This window comes from Hyperolius riggenbachi, chromosome 3 (assembly GCF_040937935.1).
Source record: "Hyperolius riggenbachi isolate aHypRig1 chromosome 3, aHypRig1.pri, whole genome shotgun sequence".
NCBI classification, from domain to species: Eukaryota; Metazoa; Chordata; class Amphibia; order Anura; family Hyperoliidae; genus Hyperolius; species Hyperolius riggenbachi.
In genome coordinates this window covers 440,553,784-440,570,067 of record NC_090648.1, presented here as the reverse complement: position 1 = coordinate 440,570,067, position 16,284 = coordinate 440,553,784, and the positions used below count along the sequence as shown (strand labels likewise).

At 39.7% G+C, this 16,284-nt stretch overlaps 1 protein-coding gene and 1 pseudogene across 18 annotated transcripts in view; both read left to right on the top strand.

Moving 5' to 3' along the window:
- The window catches only part of LOC137564200 (protocadherin gamma-C5-like), a 669,033-nt gene that overhangs the window by 220,872 nt on the left and 431,877 nt on the right, over window positions 1-16,284 (top strand). The window lies entirely within an intron of this gene.
- On the top strand, window positions 7,360-9,872 carry LOC137560780 (protocadherin gamma-B1-like; annotated as a pseudogene).

Here is a 16,284-nt window from a genome sequence, read left to right as displayed (position 1 = left end):
TAGACCACTGCATACTCAATATGCAACATTTTGAACTGGTATGGAATGTGCTTGCATGTGCAGATTTTTTTTCATTTGAAAACCTGTATTTGCCCTAAAGTCATTCTTTAAAATGTTATTTAAAGTACATTTTATTTATTTTTTGGCACATATCATATGAGGATTTGAGAACTGCACATTACCTGACACAAACTACTTTGATGTAACCATATTCTTTAGAAAAGGGCATCCCAAAATGTTGGAACTTAATTATTGCATAAAAATTGCTTTATGTTGCACAAATTAACACTTGAATGAACATTATGGTATTTTGGTGAGGTGGCTGAAACACAAACGCCAACAGTATAGTGAAAATTTGTCTTGTGCTGTTTAAATCGATCTTGATGTCACACATAATCTGTGCCTTCTTTATTATGGTTTACCAGTATTGATTTTAGTGGTTTGAAGTTATGTTTATTGCCTCTGGCTTTAGGATGCATTCTGAGGATTAGTTATATGGGATCTTTGATACAGCTTAGCTATAACTTTCCAGCCATACAATAAAAGATTAAATAAACTTTTATGCATGGAGCGCAAGTTCTCATGTTTTTTGCTTCTGAATATACAATCTTTATAATCCGGCACAATTGCTCTTTGAAATTATATCCTATATGTGTTCCTTGTCAATACAGCTGGTTCAGAATCAGAGTCATGTTGATTTGCCAGGCATGACTGAGTGGTGCTTAGAATTGGATATGTCACCTACAGGACTCAAAGTAGGAGATAAGACACACAATATACTGCAGTGTAAGCAAGATACATTAAAGAGGCAATGCATTATTAGACAGATTATTCATCTGCAAGTTATGTTATGTTATTATTTTTTTTTGAGTCTTGTGATTCAGACACAAGTCAAATGCTACTTCTATTTCCTATTGAAAAGTTCTTGATTTGTAACCTGCTTGCTGACTGGCAAAAAAAATCAGGCTGTTTATTGTCCTGTGGGCAGGGAGGTTAAACGGTAAGCAAAAGCAAACATCGGGGAATATGATTTTGAAATATACCCATACATTTATAAATTGCCATTTGATGTGGTAAAAAGTTACATCCCTCACTGATCTGAAACAGAGAGGGATCTATTCCTTCCACACATAGATTTTAGTATGAAATCTTTTGAAAACCTATTGAACCACAGCCTTGCACTGCTCAATGCTATGCAACACTATGAGCTGGTGATCTACTGCTACTCCTGACCCTCCTAATTTTTAATAGATTTAATCAGGGTGATCAAACATGCTCTTAAAGGACAACTGTAACAAGAGAGATAAAAAGGGTGCCATATTTATTTCCTTTTAAACAATACCAGTGGCCTGGCATCCTTGCTGATCTTTTTAACTGTGGTAGTGTCTGAAGTACACCAGAAACAAGCATGCAGCTAATCTTGTCAGATCTGACAATAATGTCAATCACCTGATCTGCTGCATGCTCGTTCAGGGTCTGTGGCTTAAAGTATTACAGACCGAGAATCAGCAGGATAGTCAGGCAACTGGTATTGTTAAAAGGAAATGAATATGGCAGCCTACATATCCATCCCATTACAGTTGTCCTTTAAGCTCTTTGAGTCTGACAGAAAAAAGTGCCTAATAAATGTTAACATTTATTTTTTCATTTAAATTTCATACACCACTCCCATTTTAGCACCCTATATCTATAACTCTTCTTTATGTGCATACCAGTCATACTAATAGGGTCAGGGTTACAGTACACAATAGCAAAAGTGGAATGCTTTGCAGTACAACATATGGCCACACCATGGTGTGAGTGAAGCCTTATTGCTGAATTAATGTATTTATATACAACATTAACCAGTAACTCTGGCTAATCTTTAGTCATAGTTATCCAGACTTTCAGTGTAATGATCCGCTCAGCTGGCTGCACAGGCAGACAGCTGTTTGACCATTCCTCAAGTCTGTGGGCTGCAGGTCTCTGGAAGAGAGACCTGTCTTTGCTTTGCAGGTTTCAGACCTGTTCTGCTGCTGGGGAATTTGCATATATTCATTATGCAAATCGCCTACCTGCCTCCTTTGAAGGCTGGCAGTATAAAAGCCATGTTCTCCCACAATCCTTTGCTGGTCATGATGGTTTGTTAATACACTCATGAAGTGTCAGCCTTGCTATTGTTGCTAAAGATTATCTTAGAGTATTCCTGGGGACTGCACTAGGCAATCCTTCTGAGTGCAGTCAGGTTATTATTTGTATTGCCTGTTCTGTCTTCTGTTTGTCCTTGCGATTGCACTGTCGCCAGCGGTTGGCGATGGTGAATCGTTTGCTCCAGTACTTGGATCACACTTGCTCTGGCGGAAAGAGCAGTGGATCCTGCTAAGCTCTGTTTCTGTACTTGGTTCGCACTCGCTCTGGCGGAAAGAGCAGTGGATCCTACTAAGCTCTGTTTCTGTACTTGGATCACACTTGCTCTGGCAGAAAGAGCAGTGGATCCTGCTAAGCTCTGTTTCTGTACTTGGTTCGCATTCGCTCTGGTGGAAAGAGCAGTGGATCCTGCTAGCTCTGTTTCTGTACTTGGTTCACACTCGCTCTGGCGGAAAGAGCAGTGGATCCTGCTAGCTCTGTTTCAGTACTTGGTTCACACTCGCTCCGGCGGAAAGAGCATTGGATCTTTCCTGTCCTGTCCCTGACCTGGATCGCACTCGCTCTGGCGGAAGAGCGGTGGATCTTATCTGTCCTATTCCTGTTTTCCATTTGTCTGTCTGTCTTGTCTGATACGAACGCTTGCTGTAGGCTCGGTGAGGTAACCGTTAAGCAAGCACTCGCGTTCTCTGTTTCGTGTTTGTGTGTCGTTAGTTAGTTAGGGTGGCGTGCTTGTCTCTGTTGCGCTTAACGTGCGGAGACTGCGCCTGGAACGTGTTCGCTGTTGCGAATGAGTGCGGTGTTCACGTTTAGTTAGCGTTTGTTATTTTCCTTATCTCCTCATTGTTGTTTGCTGTGCCTTTGCTACTCTCGTGCTCTGTCTTGCTTAAGTCTTGTGTCACCTCTGGCAATCGCATCTCTCGCGATTACGTTCCTACTTTGTTTCTGCTGTTGTGTATGCACCGTCGCGGGTGGGCGACTAGATTGGTGCTCACACATACATTCTGTCCCTGTGTTCATTCTCATTCGCAATCACTTCTCTTGCGATTGCGTTCTCACTTGGTTTCCTCTGTTGTGTGTTCACCGTCGCAGGTTGGCGACAAGATTGGTGGACACACATACATCCCTTCTCTGTGCTTATTCAGTCTTGTGTCGCTGTTAGCAATCACCATCTCTTGCGATTGCTTTCCCACCTGATCTTCACAGTTGTGTGTTCATCGTCGCAGGTTGGCGACTAGATTGGTGGACACACATACACCCTGTCGCTGTGCTCTCTCTCTTTAAGGGCTATCTTGCCCTGCATTGCTTCTCCTCGTACAATTCCTTTCTGGCATCTGTGGCTGTGCAGAGGATCTGCACTCCACGGCTCCATCTGCCGGCAGGAATTCCCCTCTACAGGTGCATTGCACCTTTTGCTGGGTTCTCTCAGATTATACGCTTGTTGAGGTTTTCCGCAGTGTCAGCGCGCATCCTGTGCGCTGACCACGGAGAGGATTCCACAATCGTTACATTCAGAAGTTATTATGTTTTAACCTTAAGCCTTGTACTTGAATATGGCAATAGTTGTTTGCAATGCCGTTGAATTAAAGATATTGTTGTGTAGGATGACAATTATTATAAAAACTGTAACCAAACGACACTGGACTAGAATGAAGAATGACAGATATCACATATTCAGGCCAATTTAACTTAACAATTGACTCTGGCAATTATTGTGCAGGTATCATGTAGTCTGACAGTGGGTGCAATGTTATTGAAACAGAATTTTGACATATTAGTTCCAGAGCATGCGTGCATATGTCAAGTGTAATGTCACTTATGCCTGCATGTGCAGTATTTAAATGACATAATGGTTTGGAATATTGGCATGTATGTACAATGTCATTTAAATTATTAATTGCTTGTTTTTGCTGGGTTATGTTGTTTGGTTGACGTCACTTTTTTGTAAGTAAAATTTTATGTCCAACGTGTGTACGGACCTTAAAGAGAACCCGAGGTGGCAGTGGCGTAGCTAAGGAGCTGTGGGCCCCGATGCAAGTTTTACATCGGGCCCTCAAAGCACTCTATACATAACAAGTGATACGGCGCACCAAAACTCGCCAATGAAAACTACAGTGTCAGAGGTGCAAGAAGGGGATGGGGAACAGTTTGTTAATGATTACCACTATTCAAAGTATCTATACAAGTGATTATTATGAGCACAGGACCAATAGAGAGCCAATACTGTAGTTGTGGGAGAGCCCTATGGGGCCCCTCTGGCCCAAGGGCCCTGATGCAGTCGATACCTCTGCACCCCCTATTGCTACGCCCCTGCGAGGTGGTCCCCCATAAAAAAAGCCAGGCTGGCGACACGAAAATTGTTGCTAGCTGGCTGTTTACCTAAAGGCTTTTAGTCACCACTGCTCCCTCGCCTCCTCTATAGGACGGCTCCCTGCCTGTGTCTCTTCGCTCCCTGCCTCCGTAAGCTTCTTCCAATTGGCATATGGAGGCGAGAGGGAAGGGACACAGGAAGGGACCCGCGCTATAGAGGAGGCGGGGGAGCGGCGGTGACTGACAGTCTTTAGGTAAACAGCCAGCTAACATCAATCTGCATGTCGCTAGCCTGGCATTTTTTTATGGGGAAAGCAGAGTCCTGGGGCGGGCTGGGGACAGTGTATAGGGAGATAGAGGCTTCTCATTGTATACAGCACTTGCCTCTGTGTCCTAATAGGATTTTTCAAACCCACCTCGGGTTCTCTTTAAGGCTTGTACTAATATGGATTAAGTGAAAAATATAATTCCCACCCAACTAGAAAGCTATCAAAGCTTCTTGAAGTTCTCATTGAAAGGACCTGTGTTGTGAAAATAGTAAAATGTAATATATATATATATATATATATATATATATATATATATATATATATATATATATATATATATAAACACATACAAATAAGAAGTATTTTTCTTCCAGAGTAAAATAAGCCATAAATTACTTTTCTCCTATGCTGCTGTCACTTACAGGAACCAACAGGTTTTAAGCTAGTCCATCTCTTCATAAGGGCTTGGCCTTTATTCTTTATAAAGACACTCTCTGAAAAGGATTCATACAAAGATGCTGGCCAGCCTGCCTGATCACCGTACACTTTTTGGCAGTTGGACAGAGCAACTGACATTCCCTAAGTGCTTTTGAAATTAAAGAAAACCCTGAGAACCACCCATGAGGAGATGGGCTTGTCCAAAACGTGTCAATTCTGTCAGATTTTTACTACCTACTGTAAGTGACAACAACATTTACGAAAGTAATTTATGGCTCATTTTACTCTGGAAGAAACATACTTCTTATTTGTATATGTTTACATATATACCCCGGCCATCCACGAACCTCCCAGATGTGCATGTCACTGTTAACCACACTACCATTCGCCCTACCTCTCAAGCCCGCTGTCTGCGTGTCACCCTGGACTCTGAACTCTCCTTCACTTCCCACATCCAAAACCTCACAAAGTCCTGCAACTTCCACCTTCGTAACATCTGTAAGATTCTCCCTTTCCTGACCTCTGCCACCACCAAACTCCTCATGCATGCCCTCATAATTTCCCGACTTGACTACTGCAATGCCCTGCTGTCTGGTCTCCCTATGACCCGAACAGCCCCACTGCAGTCCATCATGAATGCGGCAGCCAGAATTATCCACTGCTCCCATCGCTCCACCACGGCAGATCCCCTCCTAGAATCCCTCCACTGACTTCCTATCCAGTCCAGAATCAGATTCAAGATACTGTGTCTGACCTAACAATCTGTCCACAAAACCTGTCCAACCTACATTTCCGATCTTACTCAGAGGTACACACCTAGCCGCTCACTCCGCTCTTCCAATGAACTTCGCCTAACTGCCCCCCGCATCACCCAGTCCCATGCACGCCTCCAGGACTTCTCAAGAGCTGCTCCAACACTATGGAACTCTCTACCTCCACCCATTAGGGCAGCCCCCTCCTTCAACATCTTCAAGAAAGGCCTCAATACTCACCTTTTCACTCTGGCCTACTACCCCTCACAAGTGCTCTAAACCTACAGCTGAACTCTGGTCCCCTACCATTTGTGTCCTTACCTCTCCGTTTAGATTGTAAGCCTTTGGGCAGGGTCCTCCTCCTTTTGTGTCCTACCTGATCTTGCACCTCCATTACTGTGAACCCATGCTATGCATCTGAGTGAACCTAACTTGCCTAATCTCCATGCTCCATCCAGTGACTGACTAAGCATTACCTGGTACTCATACTGTGCTGTGTGATCTGGTTTTCCTGTATTCCTGTATTGTCATATTGCTGTATGTCACCCCTAAATATTGTCTGTAACCTAAATTAATGTTCAGCGCTGCGTAATATGTTGGCGCTTTATAAATACAATAAATAAATAAATAAATAATAATTATAAATTTTAAGATTTTCCGGACAGTGGTCCTTTAAGTATGGAAGGCTTTCATGCAAACATTAATGCGACTATTAGAATGAAATAATCTGACTTTTTATATATCCTAGAGATTAGAGTAACATTTAGAATTGAGAAATGAGGAATAATTGAATGTATTTTTTTAATATCTGTTAAATCCATCAGTATTTATTTTACTGAAACTTTTTTTCCCCTAAAGAGCTAATTTTTATTTTCATAATAAGCTTTAATTTTTAATTGGCCACTAAAGTATTACCTTTTTTGGACTACATGTGTACATTTTATGCCTCTTCTTTACATGTGTTGTCCTATTGCAAGTTACACGACAGTGACTGTCTCAAATATAAATGGTTTATAAATATTTACTGTTGCCCATCTTGCCTTCAAGTTGTAATCTTGCTCAGAAGCTTCTGTAGAAAAGGTCATATTATGAAAGAGTCTTTATATTATATAGCAACATATTCAATGTATTCATAGCAATAACAAACATTTTTGTTGTTGTGAATATTATTTAAAAAACATTTACAAAATATGTGTGCAGGCAGAATCAATGTATTTTAAGTATCTTAATAAACTTAGTTTATTACATTTAAAAAAGTCTCTTAAAATGTTAACTTTATTTCCCTTTTGATAATAAACTAACATAAGAACCTATTTTGTTGTCATGCAAGTAGTGGTGCAGTTCCTCAGAAAAGACTCTAAGTGGTGCTGATAGCCTATATATTGTAGCTTGATCATTTAACAGCTCCTGTTTCTTGCCACTGTGTCACAGCAGAAACCTGCAATACAAGACATAATCATACAGGATTGTTACTCACTCTCTTTCAATCTACAGACAAGAAACTAGGGGTTTCTATATTAACCTTAATATCTGGGATTCATTAAATGATAAACACCATCAGCTACTCTTGATATGAAGATGAATGAACACAAAACAATGGATTGGAAGGTAGTATGTTTCCTTATTTTCTCTGAAGTTTTCATTCACAATATCTCTGCTCAGCTTCACTATTCAATACCTGAGGAGCTGAAACAGGGTTCTTCAGTGGCAAACATAGCTAAAGATTTGGGTCTGAATGCAAAGGAATTGTCCTTGAGAAATTTCCACATTGTCTCAAGAGGCAAAACCCAGTATTTCAGTGTTAATTTAGAGAATGGAGAGATGTATGTCACCGAAAGAATAGACAGGGAGGTTCTGTGTGAGAAAAGAAATAACTGTTTAATAAGCTTTGAAGCTATTATTGAAAATCCTCTACAGTTATTTACGATCCACATGGAGATTCAGGATGTAAATGACAACCAACCTACTTTCTCCAGTAATGTTTTTGATGTTATGATTAGTGAGACAGCAATACCTCAGGATCCCATTAGGGCTTGCACAGGACCCCGACTTGGGCACTAATTCTGTGCAGAGTTATAAGATTAGTGAAAATGAATACTTTATCTTGAGAGACAAAGTGACTGTTAATGGAATCAAATCTTTAGAGCTTATTTTAGAAAAATCACTAGACAGAGAAAAGCAAAGTACATATGAATTAATTATAACAGCTGTGGATGGTGGACAACCTCCGAAGAGTGGCACAGCTCTTATAAAGATTATAGTTCTGGATATCAATGACAACTTTCCTAAATTCAATAAAGACATGTACAAGATCAGTTTAAATGAAAATGTACCAGTTGGATTTTTGGTTCTTCAGCTAAAGGCAAAGGATGAAGATGAAGGCTCTAATGCAGAAATAACCTATTCATTCCGGGATATTCCAGAGAGCATATTATCAGTCTTTACAATAGATCCAGTGCATGGAGATATTACAGTAGTAGGTGCTGTAGACTATGAAGTTAAACAGAGTTATGAACTAACCGTGGAGGCCAAAGATGGTGGAGGTCTAACTGCTCATTGCAAAGTCTTGATCCAGATTATTGATATGAATGATAATGCTCCAGAAATAACTATCACCTCTCTCTCACATACCATTCCAGAGAACTCTCCTCCAGATACAATTATAGCACTAATTAATGTCCATGATGTCGACAGTGGTGAGAATGGAGTGGTGGTTTGTGAAATATCTGATGAGGTTTTAAGTTTTAAATTAGTATTATCATCTTCTAATTACTACAAACTGGTTACAACTGAAAAAATTGATAGAGAAAAAAATAGCAACTATAACATATCTGTTAAAGCTGTGGATAACGGATCTCCTCAAATGTCTACTAACAAAACTATTCAGCTGAGTGTTTTGGATGTAAATGACAATGCTCCTGTTTTTGAGAAGTCGAATTACACTGTCTACATTCTGGAAAACAATCCGCAGGGAGCCTCCATTCACAAAGTCCATGCAACCGATTGTGATTTAAGTGACAATGCTAAATTAAGCTACTTTGTTATTAGTAGTGACATAGATGGTATCCCCGTATCATCATATGTTTCCATAAACTCCCTAACTGGAATAATCTATGCTCAGAGGTCATTTGACTATGAACAGCTAAGGGAGTTTCAGTTTCAGGTGATGGCCAAAGACAGTGGATCTCCTCCTCTCAGCAGTAATGTCACACTGAAGATATGTATTGTTGATAAAAATGACAATGCTCCTAAGATTCTCTACCCATCAGCGGACACACAAGATTCAACATTATTTGAATTTATTCCTCACTCTGCTGATAAAGGTTATCTAGTGACCAAAGTGATTGCTGTGGATGCTGATTCTGGACACAATGCCTGGCTCTCCTATCATTTGCAGCAAGTTCCTGATCCATCTTTGTTTATCATTGGCCAACACAATGGTGAAATCAAAATAGGAAAAGAACTTCCAGACATGGAGTCTTTAAGGCAAAAGATTGTGGTGCTTGTAAGGGACAATGGAGTTCCATCCCTGTCCTCTACAGTGACCCTTAATTTGGTTGTTGCTGAAAACTTTCAACAAGCTGTACCAGAGATAAAACGTCAACCAAAGATGTCAGAAACCTCATCTAATGTGACATTCTATCTGATCATTTTCATAGCTGTGATTTCTCTTTTATTTGTCACAACTGTGGTAGTTATGGTCATTCTTAAATGCAGAAAAACAGACACCCCAACATCTCTGGGAACTTTTGGCAGAAATGTGTATCCTCAGTTCACCCTGGGATGTCCCTCTGAGATCAGTGACACAAGCTTACCCTTCCCATTCTCCTATGATGTTTGCGTGACTCTTGACTCAAAGCAGAATGAAATTGCCTATCTGAAGCCAGTGCAGAATGTCCCTACAGACAACCTCATTGATACAGGGGATTCAGCAGTGGCAAATGATCAAATACAGCAGGTAAGAGAGCTGACATTATAAAAAGCACTATTGGTTTAGTCATAATGCATTTAGTAGTAATGTAATAGTAATCATCTACTACATATTCATCCTGAAAAAATAATTTACTGGCGAGAATCGTGGTTGTATTTAGAACATTTTTTTTTTTTATACAGTACTTGCATTATGCAACTTAGGTGTACATTGCCATACGTAGCAATAAGCCAACTTTCAGTCACCATTTTTTTTAGTTTAAGTATTGCTGTGTAACTGAAAGGCACCAACCCAGTGTGTGGATCATTTATTAATATACAGTGGGATGGGAACGTTTGGGCAACGTTGTTAATCATCATGATTTTCCTGTATAAACCGATGATTGTTACGATAAAAAATGTGAGTTAAACATATCATGTAGGAGACACACACAGTGATATTTGAGAAGTGAAATGAAGTTTATTGCATTTATAGAAAGTGTGCAATAATTGTTTAAATAAAATTAGGCAGGTGCATAAATTTGGGCATTTCCAAAACCTTTAGAACTAATTATTGGAACTCAAATTGGCTTGGTAAGCTCAGTGACCCCTAACTTACATACACAGGTGAATTCAATTATGAGAAAGAGTATTTAAGGGGGTCAATTGTAAACTTCCCTCCTGTTTTAAATTTCTCTGAATAGTAGTAACATGGGGGTCTAAAAACAACTCTCAAATGACCTGAAGGAAAGATACAGAAAGCTGTTTCAGAGATTTCAGCTGTCTGTTTCCACATTTAGGAACATATTGAAGAAATGGAAGACCACAGGCTCAGTTCAAGTTAAGGCTTGAAGTGGCAGACCAAGAAAAATCTTGGATAAACAGAAGCGACAAATGATGAGAACAGTCAGAGTCAAACCACAGACCAGCACCAAAGTCCTGCAACATCATCTTGCTGCAGATGAAGTCACTGTGCATTGTTCAACCATTCGGCGCACTTTACACAAGGAAATGCTGTATGCAGAGGAAGCTTTTTCTCCACCCACAGCACAAACAGAGCCGCTTGAGGTATGCTAAAGCACATTTGGACAAGCCAGCTTCACTTTGGAATAAGGTGCTGTGGACTGCTGAAACGAAAATTGAGTTAGTTGGGCATAACAAGGGGCATTATGTATGCTGTGGGGCTATGTGGCAAGTGCAGGGACTAGGAATCTTGTCAAAGTTGAAGGACGCATGAATTCCACTCAGTATCAGCAGATTCTGGAGACCAATGTCCAGGAATCAGTGACAAAGCTGAAGCTGCGTCAAGACTGGATCTTTCAACAAGACAACGACCCTAAACACTGCTCAAAATCCACTAAGGCATTCATGCAGAGGAACAAGTATGGTCTGGAATGGCCATCTCAGTCCCCAGACCTGAATATAATTGAAAATCTGGGGTGTGAGTTAAAGAGAGCTGGCCATGCTCGGAAGCCATCAAACCTGAATGAACTAGAGATGTTTTTAACAGAGGAATGGTCCAAAATACCTTCAACCAGTATCCTGACTCTCATTGGAACCTACAGGAAGCATTTAGAGGCTGTTATTTCTGCAAAAGGAGGATCTACTAAATATTGATTTAATTTCTTTTTTGTGGCCAAATTTATGCACCTGCCTAATTTTGTTTAAAAAATTATTGCACGCTTTCTGTAAATCCAATAAACTTCATTTCACTTCTCAAATATCACTGTGTGTGTCTCCTAAATTATATATTCAACTGACATTTTTCATCATAACAACCAACGATTTATACAGGAAAATCAAGACGAATAACAAGGTTGCCCAAACTTTTATATCCCACTGTACTTATACTAGGGATACATTGTCTGATAATTAGGCAGATGACAACTGATATAAGATAACAACTCATTGTGTATAACACAAAACATTAACCTACTACAACATAATACTCGAGGGTCAAACTTGATTTAAAAAATGCTGTATTATTGTAGAAAACCAATAAACCACATGCATTGCACAAAAGATCCCCCGATATTGCACCAAACCTTAAAAAACCTGGCGCGGTGGCCACCTCCTCAGCACTAAAAATTCACTCCCTGCATGGTAGCACAAAAACCCTTATTCCAATTCCTTTTCAGTTTGTAAACACTATTTGCAAGTTCAGTTTCTTTCTCAGGCTTTGCAATTTCGCCTAGTATCCTAAAGAATAGTCTCTGCAAAGTGTGATTTAAATAGGATGGGTTGGAAAGTCTGTATTCCACTGTGCTCAAGATTTAGATATCATGCATGGTAAATATAAGGCTATAAGCTTTCACTCACACAATCCTCCTAAAGAAGGAATAAAATTACATGCTCACCCGGCTCATCCGTTCAGACCTAACCCCAGTGCACTTGGGGGGGTCTCTTTATGGTGACCGCTAGCACCGCCCAATAAACCACGTACATTGCGGTGCTAGCGGTTGCCATAAAGGGACTCTTGACTATTATGTTATAGTAGATGACAACTGATGTTCAAAAAGGAAATAGTGTGACATGACCCCTGACTTGCTGTAGGGTCTGGCAAAAATGTCAGAATTTTTAACTATTGCTGGACAGAATTGAAAATATTTTAGTAGACCTGGCAGTGCAGATATATACAGTATATGCCAAATGTATATTTAGATATCTGCCTGGACTGTTAACAAGAATACCATAGAGCCGGCCTGGGCAAACTATGGCCTGCATTATATGTTTGCATTCATGTTCTATATGTTTTGTATATTGCATGTGAGTAAAGTTGTTATGTCAATGTGTGTTCACGTGGCAGTGGATGCTGTCATTGCTCAAGTGTGCCTGGGAATAGAGACCCTATTAACATTTTGGTATGGGAGCCTACAATATTTAGTTACAGCACTGTATTAAGCCTGTGTTGTAAACCACTTATCGTCATCATTGTCTTTACTCTATGGTGCCAGTGGAATGTATCACACTATTTGCCAAATGTATTTGGCTTCAATCAGAAATACAAGGTGCAACATTCTTCGTTACATCAGCAAAGTACGAATATGAATCTCAGTGCAGGTCTTGGCATTGCATTGTAATCATAAGTCAGCACTATGAACTGACCTAGGTTCAGACCTTAGGAAAAGTCTCTGGACTACAAGAAGCAGAGAACCTACAGCAAAAGTAGGTCCATTAACATGGAAAGAAAGTCAGCTTTGATTTGACTGTCATATGTGATTGTCTGAACAATCTTCAAATAAATACACTTGGAAAATGAAGGTTGGTGCTCCCCACTTCCTCTGCACTGTCATATGAAAATATGTTGACATGTAGAGGAAAGAATGCAGTGCCTGCATACAGTGTAGATGCTGGGAGTCTTAGAAATGATGCTTAGCGATTCTGTCATAGTTTGCACAGCATTAGGTGACCCCACAAATCTGTGAATTTAAGGATTTACATTTTCACATGATGGCCTTAAAACCTGCGTTGTATTGTTTTTTTTCCATTCTTAATAGCACAAGGTTTTTTGGTACCACTTGGTCCTGTGCTCTTTTGTTGCATTTGGCTGCTGTATCTGCTCTCCAGAGACCAGTACAAACCACTAGAATTGTTTCCTTACTAGCTTCAGTGGTGTTTAGTTTCAGGATCTACAGAATTCAAAAATATTTGGAGTTTTGCAGTCATCAAACTGAACAAATCTGAGTAAAAATAGTTGCAGGGTAATATAATGGGCTACTGTTCGATGATGATATCATATTCTACAGCTGGTTTATAAATTATTGGGGACTATAATATATCTGCTAGGAGAGATGCATGAAGTGAAATTTGGGAACACCTTATATAGTGCTGATGAATTTTAAACTAGATTGCTTGTTGATATAACTTTTAGCTAATGTATCATGTTATTTTGACTAATGTATGTTGCTGTTGTGTTATATAGTTTACTGCTGAGCGTTATTGCCACTTAATTTAATATGCAGCTCCTGGACCTATATACATTTTGCAAAAAAAAAAATAATGTACTTATCCTGGTTGGTGTATTGTATGTTTTCCTTTGCTTAAATAATATTCTACTGCATGGTAGCACTGTATAATGTATTTCTGCTTGATGTTCTGTTATGGTGCTGCTGGATAATAGATGGTGTGCCATTGATTTATTTATCATGTGCTTAATAATAAGATTTCCTAAGCCTCGAAGTCATGTGAATTTAAGTACTTACTATATATGTGCTTAGTTAAAAGTCCATAGGGATCAAAAATGGTCTAGTACCATTGCACAAATTGCTTTTATCAGATACAAAAGTGGCTTATCATGATATGTGTATTGTTATGGGCCATAGCATATAGGCATTGCAGTTGTATTCACAATTAAAATTAATAAAATAGTCATAGATGGGATGAACATTAACTATTGTAAATGAATGAGAGCAGCTGAATTATGTTTAAGTTAAATAGCAAAATTAACCTTAAACTGAAAAATAATCCTTTACTTGGTTTCCAATGCTATTTGGAGTCAGCAGAAATGCTAAATGAATGGTACAATTTCATAATCATTAGGGCTGCAATGCAATTATTTTCTCTCTTAAAGCCAATGGGTACCGTTTAAAAAAAGAAAAAGTCAGATACTCACCTAAGGAGAGGGAAGGCTCGGTCCTAATGAGCCTTCCCTCTCCTCTCCCGGTGCCCTCGGTGCTGCGCTGGCTCCCCCGTTTGCGTCCGCCGCCACAGGGACTTCGGAGGTCTTCGGGAGCACTCGGGCTTCCGAAGACGGGCCGCTCCATACTACGTATGCGCGAGCGCGTCATAGAGGGCGCTCGCGCATGCGTAGTATGGAGCGGCCGCGTCATCGGGGGCCCGAGTGCTCCCGAAGGCTTCCGAAAGCTCCCTTCGGCATGCGGAAGTAGCAGTATTTGACCGAACTGGTCGAATACTGCCACGGGGGATCCTGCGCGGGACCGGGCACCGGGAGAGGAGAGGGAAGGCTCTTTAGGACCGAGCCTTCCCTCTCCTTAGGTGAGTATCTGACTTTTTCTTTTTATAAACGGTAAACATTCACTTTAAGTTTTCTCCTGGGTGATATTTCACATCTTATCAGTAAAATGACTTTTAAAACACCAGCAAGCAGAAAAATACTCAAAATATTTTGGTACTTTTTCAATTGCAGACCGATGGAAAAGTTTCTTTTTAAAGAGAAGATGAAAAAATATCTCTTAGAAGAAAAAGTAAATTGAATAGGGGCCTAGGTTTCATATATGTGGGCATTTAAAGTGGATCCGAGGTGAACTTTTACTCATTGCATAATTGTGTTCTTTCCTATTGTTTATAGGGTATTCCTCAAGCCAAATACTTTTTTGTTTTTGTTTTAATACTCTAAATCCCTATAAACTAAACAAGCCTCGCCCACAGTTTTTCAGAGAGCATTGGCAGTAGCAAGGGCTCATGGGAGTTCAGTCTGGGCAGGAGGAGGAGGAGGTGTTAATAACCATTGATTTCAGAGGCAGAGGGGAGGAGGGAGGAGGGGGATTAGGTTTTTTTCACAGGCTGAGTGCTCAAGATACAGATAAGCCTGCCTCTGTGTAATGTTTACAAACAACATGGCTGCTGTCATTATATCACAGGAAGAAATAATCATTTTCTATTAAAGCTGTTTGCAGCTAGATTTGCTGTGTAAACTTTACATAAGATATATAGACAAGTTACTTGTTAGAGTTAGTTTTTCATCTCGGATCAGCAAAAAGTAAGCCCTGCTGGCCTCAAATTAATTCAAAGAGAGCATCTCATTATATGCGTATCGTTATTCTCAAACATACATAGATACATACATATTCTCAAGCATACATACTGTACATAGTTCACTGCTTTAATAAATCCTGTATTGCTCAGAGGTCTGCAAGGAGCTGCATGCTCCTTACTTGCACATGAAATGAGGGTGGGGGGGGTAAAATCACATCAAAACAATTAGAAAAACAAGCATTTTTGTTTTTAGTTTGCACCTCGGCTAGTCACTCCAAGAAAATGTATTGCCAAGTATACAAGTATAAGAAAGGTGTATCTACTCCCTCCTCATTATACTGTTACTGTTCTGTATATAATTAATGGATAATCTTAAATGACGCTTTCTCTTATACATCTACTTAGGTTGGGGAACAATGGAAAGTTTATTTAATCGGGTTTGTAATTACTTAAAAAGTGTTTGTTACTAGTCGAATACAAACTGTGTCATAAAACAACATAGTGAGCCTTACTAAAAGGTTAGTAAAATATCAGTCATGCAATTGTAGTCGCATGCAGCACATGCACGGCTAAATTTTATGATATTGTTCAAAAATCCTGGACGTATTGCAAAAACTTCTCACTGTAGGTGACTGTATAGTACTACAATTACACAACTGCTGTTTCACACAACTTTTACCAATCGTCACTATAATCTGATATAACCCAGATGAACATGACCAAATTTGGCCTCCTACAGCTTATAAATAAAGTATCAGTAAAGTACA